Source organism: Eublepharis macularius, chromosome 2 (assembly GCF_028583425.1).
Source record: "Eublepharis macularius isolate TG4126 chromosome 2, MPM_Emac_v1.0, whole genome shotgun sequence".
In the NCBI taxonomy this organism is placed as follows: Eukaryota; Metazoa; Chordata; class Lepidosauria; order Squamata; family Eublepharidae; genus Eublepharis; species Eublepharis macularius.
The window spans coordinates 109,917,671-109,927,261 of NC_072791.1; positions in this window are offsets into that span (position 1 = coordinate 109,917,671).

The following is a 9,591-nucleotide window of genomic DNA, read 5'->3' on the forward strand; positions in this document are numbered from 1 at the left end:
AAGACCATGGCAATACTGCCCGGAAAACCCACAACAACAGGACACATTTCATTTGGACCTTTGTATTTTCCTGGACTACTATTGGAGATCATAATAGTAATTTCAAGTTTATGGAAGAATCATTGTATAATTTGTAATTGGTCATCCTACTGATTGGTTTATTTATATAAGAAATACGTATGGCCCTTCGGGCACTTATAATAGAGTTGTTTATTGGTTTGTAATTGTTGTTTCTTCCCGTGAGGGTTCTCTTTAGTTTCACTGCTATAGTACAGGAAGTGCCATTGTTTTGTTGCCATAATATCCTGCCTGTCAACAACACAAAGCAAAGCCGGTGTATAGAAACAACTCAAAACAATTTTTGCAAATGCATACAAAAGTTTTACTAGTTATATTAGCTAAATGGCTAAAGTGCACAGACAAATGTATAGAATAGATATCAAAGTGAACCTATATATACGCTCAGATTCAATATAGCGGTGTAATCTAGTCCTCTGATACATGCAAACAGTTCATAAATCAATTGATTCCTTTTGCTTCAATCATATAGTGCGTGGGTCAATAGACTCTTTTTCCTCAGTCATCTTGCACAATGGCCAGAAGGGTGGTATTAAACCCAGAACACTTATTCCAGTGTATAGCTGGGCATATTCCTCAGCTACGGGTTGCAGCCAGCAATATTTCCAATACCCGTTTCATGGTCAAAACTTCATCAGGCAGTAATGTGTAATCTGGACTGTAAGAAATATATTCAATAAAAGCACAACCACAAAATTAATATGCACAATAAAATATTTGCTATACAGATTCACAGTACTTACTGTTCACCACAGCAATAACTCACATCCACGACCCAGACAAATCAGTAAGTACGGAACAGTGCCGGTAAAGGGCTACAAACCAATTACACTCTATAAATACCAAAAGTAATTACAAAGCATAACCCTTTTTTGCAGGTTGTAATGTAACAGCCAATGAAATATTGCCAACATGTAGGGGTGTGCAAGGAAAAAACTTTCGGCTTTCTTGTTTCGGGATTACCCGAAACAAGATTCTCTACCGGCATTAGCCGAATGCCGAAACAAGAATCTCTTTCGGGATTCGGGATTCGGCATTATTTCGGCATTCTTTCGGGATTCTTTCGGGTTTTTTTTGCTGGGAAAATGCCTCCGTCTTTCAGGACGCCTGGAGGAGGCATTTTCCCACCAAATAAGCCCAAAATTGGTGGGGACCTTCCTCTAACCCTTCTCTAACACCCACCCAAGTTTCAGACAGATTGGACTTTGGGGGGCCATGTTATGGCCCCCCAAAGCAGGTCCCCCCATCCTCCCATAAAGGAGCATCTTCTTCATTATTTCCTATGGGGAAAAAATGAAGAAGCAGGCTTCCTTTGCCAGGGGTGGCATTTTGCATGCAAAATGCCCCCCAGCCCTCAGGGGCCCTTCTCCCACCCCTCCTCCCACCCCCACCAAGGCTCAGCCTGCTCCCACTTGGGGGGGCCATTTCATGGCCTCCCCAAGTAGGTGCTCTAATCTCTACCACTGACAGCTGGGGGAGGCTTGTGTTGCCAGGGGTGGCATTTTGCATGCAAAATGCCCCCCAACCCTCTGGGGCCCTTCTCCCACCCCTCCTCCCACCCCCCACCAAGGCTCAGCCTGCTCCCACTTGGGGGGGCCATTTCATGGCCTCCCCAAGTAGGTGCTCTCAGCCCCTAAAGTCCACCCTTCACAGCCCCACACAAACCCAATTCCCCCCCAGCTGCCACACACAGACCCAAATCCCCCCAGTAGCCCCTCACAGACCCAAATCAACCCCCACCTGCCCCACACCCACCATAACCCCAGGAACAGGCTGGCCTGCCCTCCCCTTTTGGGAACCCCTAAACTCTCTTTCCCAGGGCAGTTCTGCACAGACAAGGGGTGCCACAATGGTGGCAGTGCCAAATCGTCCCTGGGAAAGAGCACCTGCCCTGGCACACAGACAACCACCCCCCTGACCCCCCCACCACCCGCAGAGAAGGCTGGCCAGCCTGCCCCATTGTTCCCTATGCTGGGAACCAACCTCCCATCAAAGAAGGGAACACAGACACACAATCATTAAGTTTAAAAAACCTTTATTTTCTCATTTTCAAATTACAAGTGGTCAACAAATCACAACATATTACACTTATTGTCCCTCATAGCACAACACAACACAATTAACTACACATCAGAGAATCTTAAACACATTTTTTTTTTTGAAATGGACAAACAGTAAAGTTTTGAACATTACAACAGGTCACATAGTGAGCGGGCACAACAGGGCATGGAAACAGAAGATGATCATAATAACTACCAGCCTAATACAACTCTCCCTCCATAACATGACTTAATGGGGGGGAACCACTGCAACAAAATCCCCCCCCCAACCCTCTGGGGCCCTTCTCCCACCCTTCCTCCCATCCCCCCACCAAGGCTCAGCCTGCTCCCACTTGGGGGGGCCATTTCATGGCCTCCCCAAGTGGGTGCTCTGCTCTCATCTCTACCACTGACAGCTGGGAGAGGCTTGTCTTGCCAGGGGTGGCATTTTGCATGCCAAATGCCACCCTCACCCTCAGGGGCCCTTCTCCCACCCTTCCCCCCACCCCCCACCACATGCATTCCTTGACAATCAAGAAATCTGGAGTTAAATATAATGTGCATGTAAGTCCCTCAAAGACAGAAGCAATATGACCCATTTGATTTCCACAACCTCAGACACAATTAGGGATCCGTTTCCCCTTGGTGGGGGATCCCCCACTCTCACCTATCACCCCGAAGGGGGAAAGTCAGTGAATGAGCCTTCAAGGTACGCTCCAGGGGCTGCTGCCGTGATGTCACTGATGTCATCTGGCTGCCCTGAGAGTATGCCTGTGCTTTGCAGTGGGCTGATTTGGGCCCTGCAGGCCAAAGCAGGATCCCTTGTGGCCCAAATCTGCCTGCTGTGAATTGTGCGTGCTCCCCAGCCTTGTGTGATGATCACATCACTTCCTAGAACAGACATCATCATGCCAGAGCATTGCCATTAAATGATCATGCGTGTGTGAACAGACCCTATGTATCCTGTAGGCTTCAGTGATGGTATAGTAATGTTTTCACTCACATTATAGAGAGAGAGAGAGAGAGAGAGAAGGGGGGGAGGCACTGAAGCTAGATTTTTTCTTCTATTTTACTGTCCCCTTCCAAAGCCAGGGTGGCATTGGCACAATGCCCCCCTCCCCCCGGCCAGAGCCTTAGTACCAGTATGCATTGACAGGCCCATGCATCATAGTCCTTTTTGAGACCCAGCCAAGTTGTGTGCCTTTTGGAGAAAAATGTTCAAGTTGCTGGTGGGGGTATGAACAATTTTTAGATATCCACTGTAGTGCAATGGCTAGAGAGTTGGTCTAGAATCTGGCAGACTCTGATTCTGTGCCTTGTAGGCTTGATGGATGTTCTTGGCTCAGCCTAAGTAAACAATTGTGTTGTGTTTTCCAGAGGCAGTCTAGGTGATTTTGGGGCCCTGGACAAATGTTCTTGACGGGGCCCCAGAACCAGTGCCGCCCCACCACTGGCTCCTTGCCAAGGCCAAGCAATTTGGTAACCTAGGCCCCAGATAGAGTGGGCAGGAGTGCGTTGTTTCCTTCCTCCCCCCCCCTCCACCCCCTCATACAACTAAGAAGGCCATCGGTGGAGTCACTCCAATGTGAGGCATGGAGCAGCTGTCTATTGTTAGCCTGGTTGTGATGAGGGTGAAACAAATCAAGGGAGAACAGCAATGTGTAAACCACTCTAGGTTCCCATGGGGGAGAAAACCGGGGCATAAGATAAACCTTTAATTTGGTGGGGAGGGGGTATATACATTTTATGTGTATGTGTCTGTATGTTTTATGCATTCAAATCACTTGTGGTGTACTTTAGAATTATATTGAGCTCCACAGTATCCCAAAAACCTTGTCCATGTATTGCAAACCGAAGTCAATCTACCACATCTAGGGTATTCTTCTTTTCCCTACTGCCTTCAATTTTTCTTAGCATTATTGTCTTTTCTAGTGAACCTTGTCTTCTCATGATGTGACATAAGCACTATCATCAATTGATATCTTCAAGGGAGAAAGCAGGCCTGATTTGGTCTGGACATGTCTTTTTCGGAGTCCATGGTACATGTAAATTGAAACTTTCTTCCCACTTCACAGTGTGAATGCTTTTTCCTCCTATGAGCTTTGTCTAAATTTTACTGTACTGATACTGCTCATTTGGCCAAAAGGCCTGCCCTTGATCAATGCCACATTAAATACTTCATAATAAAAATATGTTTTTAGAACCATTTAAAAGTGTCCTTAAGTGCCATACGCCGATTTAAAAAACCATAAGCTAAATGTTTGGGAACACAACCAGATATGTGAATGACTGAAATGCAGCCCAATCCCACTGCTACTTAAAATCCATTTTTGATGGAGGTCTGGATTGTCTTACATTGGTGTCATTGGGCTTGGAATCAGGAACCTGGAAGCGTTCCATGGGGGCTACAACTTTCATGCCAAGGCTAAGAGGGTGGGAACGGGATCTCTCTGGGGTGGCAAACTCTGGCCTTGGAAGTTACTGGCAATTTGGGGGTGGGACTTGTGCAAAGGAAAATCTGAGTAGGGATCTCCCCCAGAATCCATGGTCCGCATTTGCCCTCTAAAGAGATTGCCCTTGGAAGCAGCCAGTTTATCTGTAGGGAACTACTCTCTCTAACCTGAACTCAAGCCCAACCAGGAGTTTGGCAGCCCTAGGAAAATTTCTGAAAAAGATGGCAAAGGAGGGCCAGCAACTGATAGAGGCATGGAAGCCCACACCAGGACAGTAGCAGGGGCCTACTTGGGCAAAAGGGACGACCAGTGCTCTCATCCCCCATAGTCCACTCCTTACAGCCCCACACAAACCCAGTTCCCCCACCCCAGCTGCCACACACAGACCCAAATCCTCCACTCAGCCCCTCTCAGAACCAAAACCACCCTCAGCTGCCCCACACCGAGTACCCCAGGAACAGGCTGGCCAGCCTGCCCCATTGTTCCCTATGCTGGGAACCAACCTCCCATCAAAGAAGGGAACACAGACACACAATCATTAAGTTTAAAAAACCTTTATTTTCTCATTTTCAAATTACAAGTGGTCAACAAATCACAACATATTACACTTATTGTCCCTCATAGCACAACACAACACAATTAACTACACATCAGAGAATCTTAAACACAATTTTTTTTTTGAAATGGACAAACAGTAAAGTTTTGAACATTACAACAGGTTACATAGTGAGCGGGCACAACAGGGCATGGAAACAGAAGATGATCATAATAACTACCAGCCTAATACAACTCTCCCTCCATAAAACGACTTAATGGGGGGGAACCACTGCAACAGGGTCCAGCAGAACCTATGTCATTTCCTGTGGCTGTGCTTTCAGTTCAGACACACAAAGCTGAACTGGGCACTTCCAAGGCACTGGACAATGGTATTTCTGGAGCAGTTCTGCAGAGGTCTCCCCCCACCCCCACACCAGCCTCAGAATTTACCTGGGAACATCTGTGAGAGATCATCATTGGCCGGTGCCCATCCACCACTCTTCCCGCATCCCCCAACCATGCAAACCCAACATTAACATCAAATTTTTTTTTTTAAACATGAACATTCAATCAACTTTTAAAAAACATAAGCACAACATTTTTTTTGGGTTTTTTTCCTTTTTTTTTACATGAACAGAACATCAACTTTTAAAAAACATAATCACAACATTTTTTTTTGGTTTTTTTTCCTTTTTTTTACATGAACAGAACATCAACTTTTAAAAAACATAATCACAACATTTTTTTTTGGTTTTTTTTCCTTTTTTTTACATGAACAGAACATCAACTTTTAAAAAACATAATCACAACATTTTTTTGGGTTTTTTTTCCTTTTTTTTACATGAACAGAACATCAACTTTTAAAAAACATAATCACAACATTTTTTTTTGGTTTTTTTTCCTTTTTTTTACATGAACAGAACATCAACTTTCAAAAAACAGTACAACAATTCTTCTACAATTTTTTTTACAATGATTTCATCTGATAAAAACACCTAAGCAATCCCTATCTAACCTGTTTCTCCCTCCAGTAGCAATCCATGTTTCTGGGGCATTATTTTTCATAATAAATTTGGTCCCACAGGGTATGTCTCAGTGATGGGAGATGTTTTGAATACCCTGGGGGGGGGGCTTTCAAATTGCTGGGTGTTTTCCCTTTGCCACTGGTTCCTAACCACCCTCCCTCTACTGGCCGGTTTTAACTGTATATACAGGGTTTTATACAGGGGAGAGCGCGATTCCAAAGGATTGGACTCATAGAGGATGCAGGCCACAAGTTGGGCTCACCTCAGTCACTCTGGAAGTCCAGTCCTGAGAAATCAAAGAGGCGAGAGTTGACCTTCAGGAAGGTCAACTGCTCGACTCTCCATGGGAGAAGGCGAGTGCGATGTGGGCCGACAATGTCGCCCGCATGTGAAAAGACGCGCTCGCTCTCCACGCTCGTCGGAGGGCATGAGAGCAGCCGCTGCGCCTCGAGGGAGAGGTCCGGCCAGACCGACTCCTTCCTGGCCCAGTAGCTGAGCGGATCGGTGGAGAGCGACTCGCAGGGCTCCGCGAGGTAGTCCCTGACCATCGCCTCCGCCGGATCCTCTCTCACGGTCCTCACGACCCCAGAGGGGACGAGGGCCCACCGGAGCATCTCCATCTCCATCGGCACTCCGGTGGTGGCCTCGGGGGGGGCCTGCGCAGAGGGGGCGTCAGAGGGACCCGCACGGCAGGGCCCCTCTTGCGTCCCCCCTGTCGACAGGCGTCCCCTCTTGGCCTGCCTGCGCCTCACCCAAGAGCAGAGCCCGTCTCTGGCTTGGGTGAGGTTCCCGTCCCGCTCGGCGAAAGTGCCCTTTATGCGCGGGTCACACATGGTCGCCAACATGTATGACTCTTCCTTAGTGAGAGGAGTTAGCCTGGCAGCTATGCCCTGCTGCAGCCTTCTCACTAATGCGCGCACCGCTGGAACAAGGTCAGCACGGGGCGCGACCCGGTCTGCAAGGGTGGCCAGATTCCTCTGGAGCGTGTGCACCAGGGGAATGACCAGACCGAGGGTCGCCGTGTCTGACGAGACCGCCACAGTGAAGTCCTTGAAGGGCTTCAGGACCTCCACTGTCTGGGTGATGGTGAGCCAATCCTCCCGGTTGAACTCACCCACCTGACTCGCACCGCGGTGCTCGGAGAGCCACGCGTGGAGTGCGGCCTGCTGCTCCACCAAGCGCTCAAGCATGGCGCAGGTGGAGTTCCAGCGAGTGCTGACGTCAGTGATCAGAGCGTGCTCTGGCACACCTGTCCTGACCTGTGTCTGGCGCAGTTCGTGCGTGGCCTTCACGCTGCGCGAGAAGTGACCCGTGAGCCTCCGACATTTCTGGACAAGTAACTGGAGTTCACGGGTCCGGGTATCCACGGGTTCCTTCGAGGAGCCCAACCCCAGCGCATCTCTCACCACTAGGTGAAGCTTGTGAGCGGCACAGTAGACGCTCTCTCGGCTCACTAGATGCGCCGCTGCCCTCATGTTCTTGCCACCGTCCGTCACCATGCATCCCACGGTGGCGGGTCCCTGGCCTATCCACTCGTCCAACTGTCTCCTTAAGGTGGCAGCGATGTTCTCCGCCGTGTGGGACACGTCGAGCACCTCGGCGTGAAGCAAGGCCTTGCAGTAGCCGGCCTGGCGGTCTCGCATCCTTCCCTGTCTAGCTGTGCTAGGCACCTCCCCCCGGCCCCCACCCAGAACCGACTCGGGTTCCCACCAGTGAGCAGTAAGCGAGAGGTACGCTTGCTGCACACTTGGGCAGGTCCAGATGTCCGATGTGAAGTGCACAGTTCTCCCGGCAACCCGGGACAGCTGTGCCTTCACATGATCCCTGGCAGCCCTGTAAAACGAGGGCACCACCGATCTGCTCAACGACGTGCGAGCAGGGACGGCGTACCAGGGAAAGCAATCTTGGAGCAGCCCTGAGAAGCCGAAGTCTTCAACTACGGAATACGGTTGCCCATCCACTGCTATCATGTTGACGATGTGGCGCGTGATGCGCCTGCTCGCCCTCCGGATCCCCTCTCTGGGCACACTAGCGCCCTGCATACCAAGCATCTCCGGGAGAGAGGCTTGGCGTCCCTTTCCTGCAGGTACCCTTGGGGGGAGAGCACCAGAGGAGCCTGCCTCCTTCTGGCTAGCTGGCGGCCGTGCGGCGCCACTCGAACCCTCCTCCCGAAGAAGCACCGCCTGGTGGTGCCTCTTCATATGGTACCTCATCCCAGACGTGGAGAGATGCCACACATCTTTGCCACGGCTGACGCGCTGCCTACAATGCAGGCACAGGGCTGCTCGGGGATCCTCCGTTGTCTGGAAGTGCTTCCAGAGTTCGGAGGAAAAGGGCATCCCACGCTTCCCAGGAGAAGCGCGTTCGGGACCACCCTGCGGCACCTCCTGTGAGGTGCTCTGGCCGGACACACCGTGTCCCACTCTCGGCCGGGCAGGTGGGGATGGACGAGGCTGAAGGGGCAGAGATGTGGGCTCTTCCACCACAGTCTCTGCCTCTTCCTCCCGCGTCCTCTCCTCCTGCACAGCCGCGAGAGGCCTGCTGCTGGCCTCAGAGGAAACTGGGGTGGACCGCCCCAGGGGGGGTCTCACGGGCAGTTCCTCCAACATCCTCCGGGTTCCTGGGGTGAGCGGGAGCGCAGGGAAAGTCATGTGCTCCGCGCCCATCCCAGGAGACACCACATGCTGCCCCTCCTCCAGCAGCTGGCTCGCAACCACTGGAGGAGGAGGAGCCTCAGCAGCAGGCCCCTGCCCAGTGCCAGCCCCTGCCTCACGCACCCGGGTTGGGGGTGGCCCTCCAGCAGCTGCCTCAGGAAAGAGAGTCTTGCGAACCCTCTTCCTGTCACCAGAAGCCAGGCTGGTGAACGGCAGCAGCGCAGGGGAGGGCCTCCTCCGCTCAGATGGAGGGGCTGCCGCAGCAGTCCCCCTCCCCCTCCCCTCCTCCCCTCTAGATTTCTCCCTAGCCTTTCCCCCGGGTCCCCTCTCTGCTTTCCTCTCTGACATACTTTCCCCTCCCAAATTCAACCCTAACTAATCAGAAAAGATTTAGAAAACAAAGGTCAACTTTGTTTTCAAGACCTAACTAACCTGCTATAAATCTGTGTTTCTAGTGGCTCTGTGACTTGGAGATGAACAATCAAGTGCCTTTTTAAGCAACCCTATTTATGTCAGGGAACCTGAGCCTGCCAATCAGCTGAATTCCTCTGGAATTGAGCTGGCCCTAAACCCCAATAACAGGTGACGAAGCCTTAAACACTCACACACTAGTATGCCCGGGCCGGCCTGGCACCACCACGTGTGCCAGAGATGGGCAGTGGAACCCTAGTTATGGGGGCACTAATGGGAAGCCTATTGACAGCTATTACAAATTTTTATATATATATATATATATATATAGAATTCAAACCTAACACTCACTCACTAATGCTTTCCCTGCTGAGTCCCTATTTAGTTTTTTAAA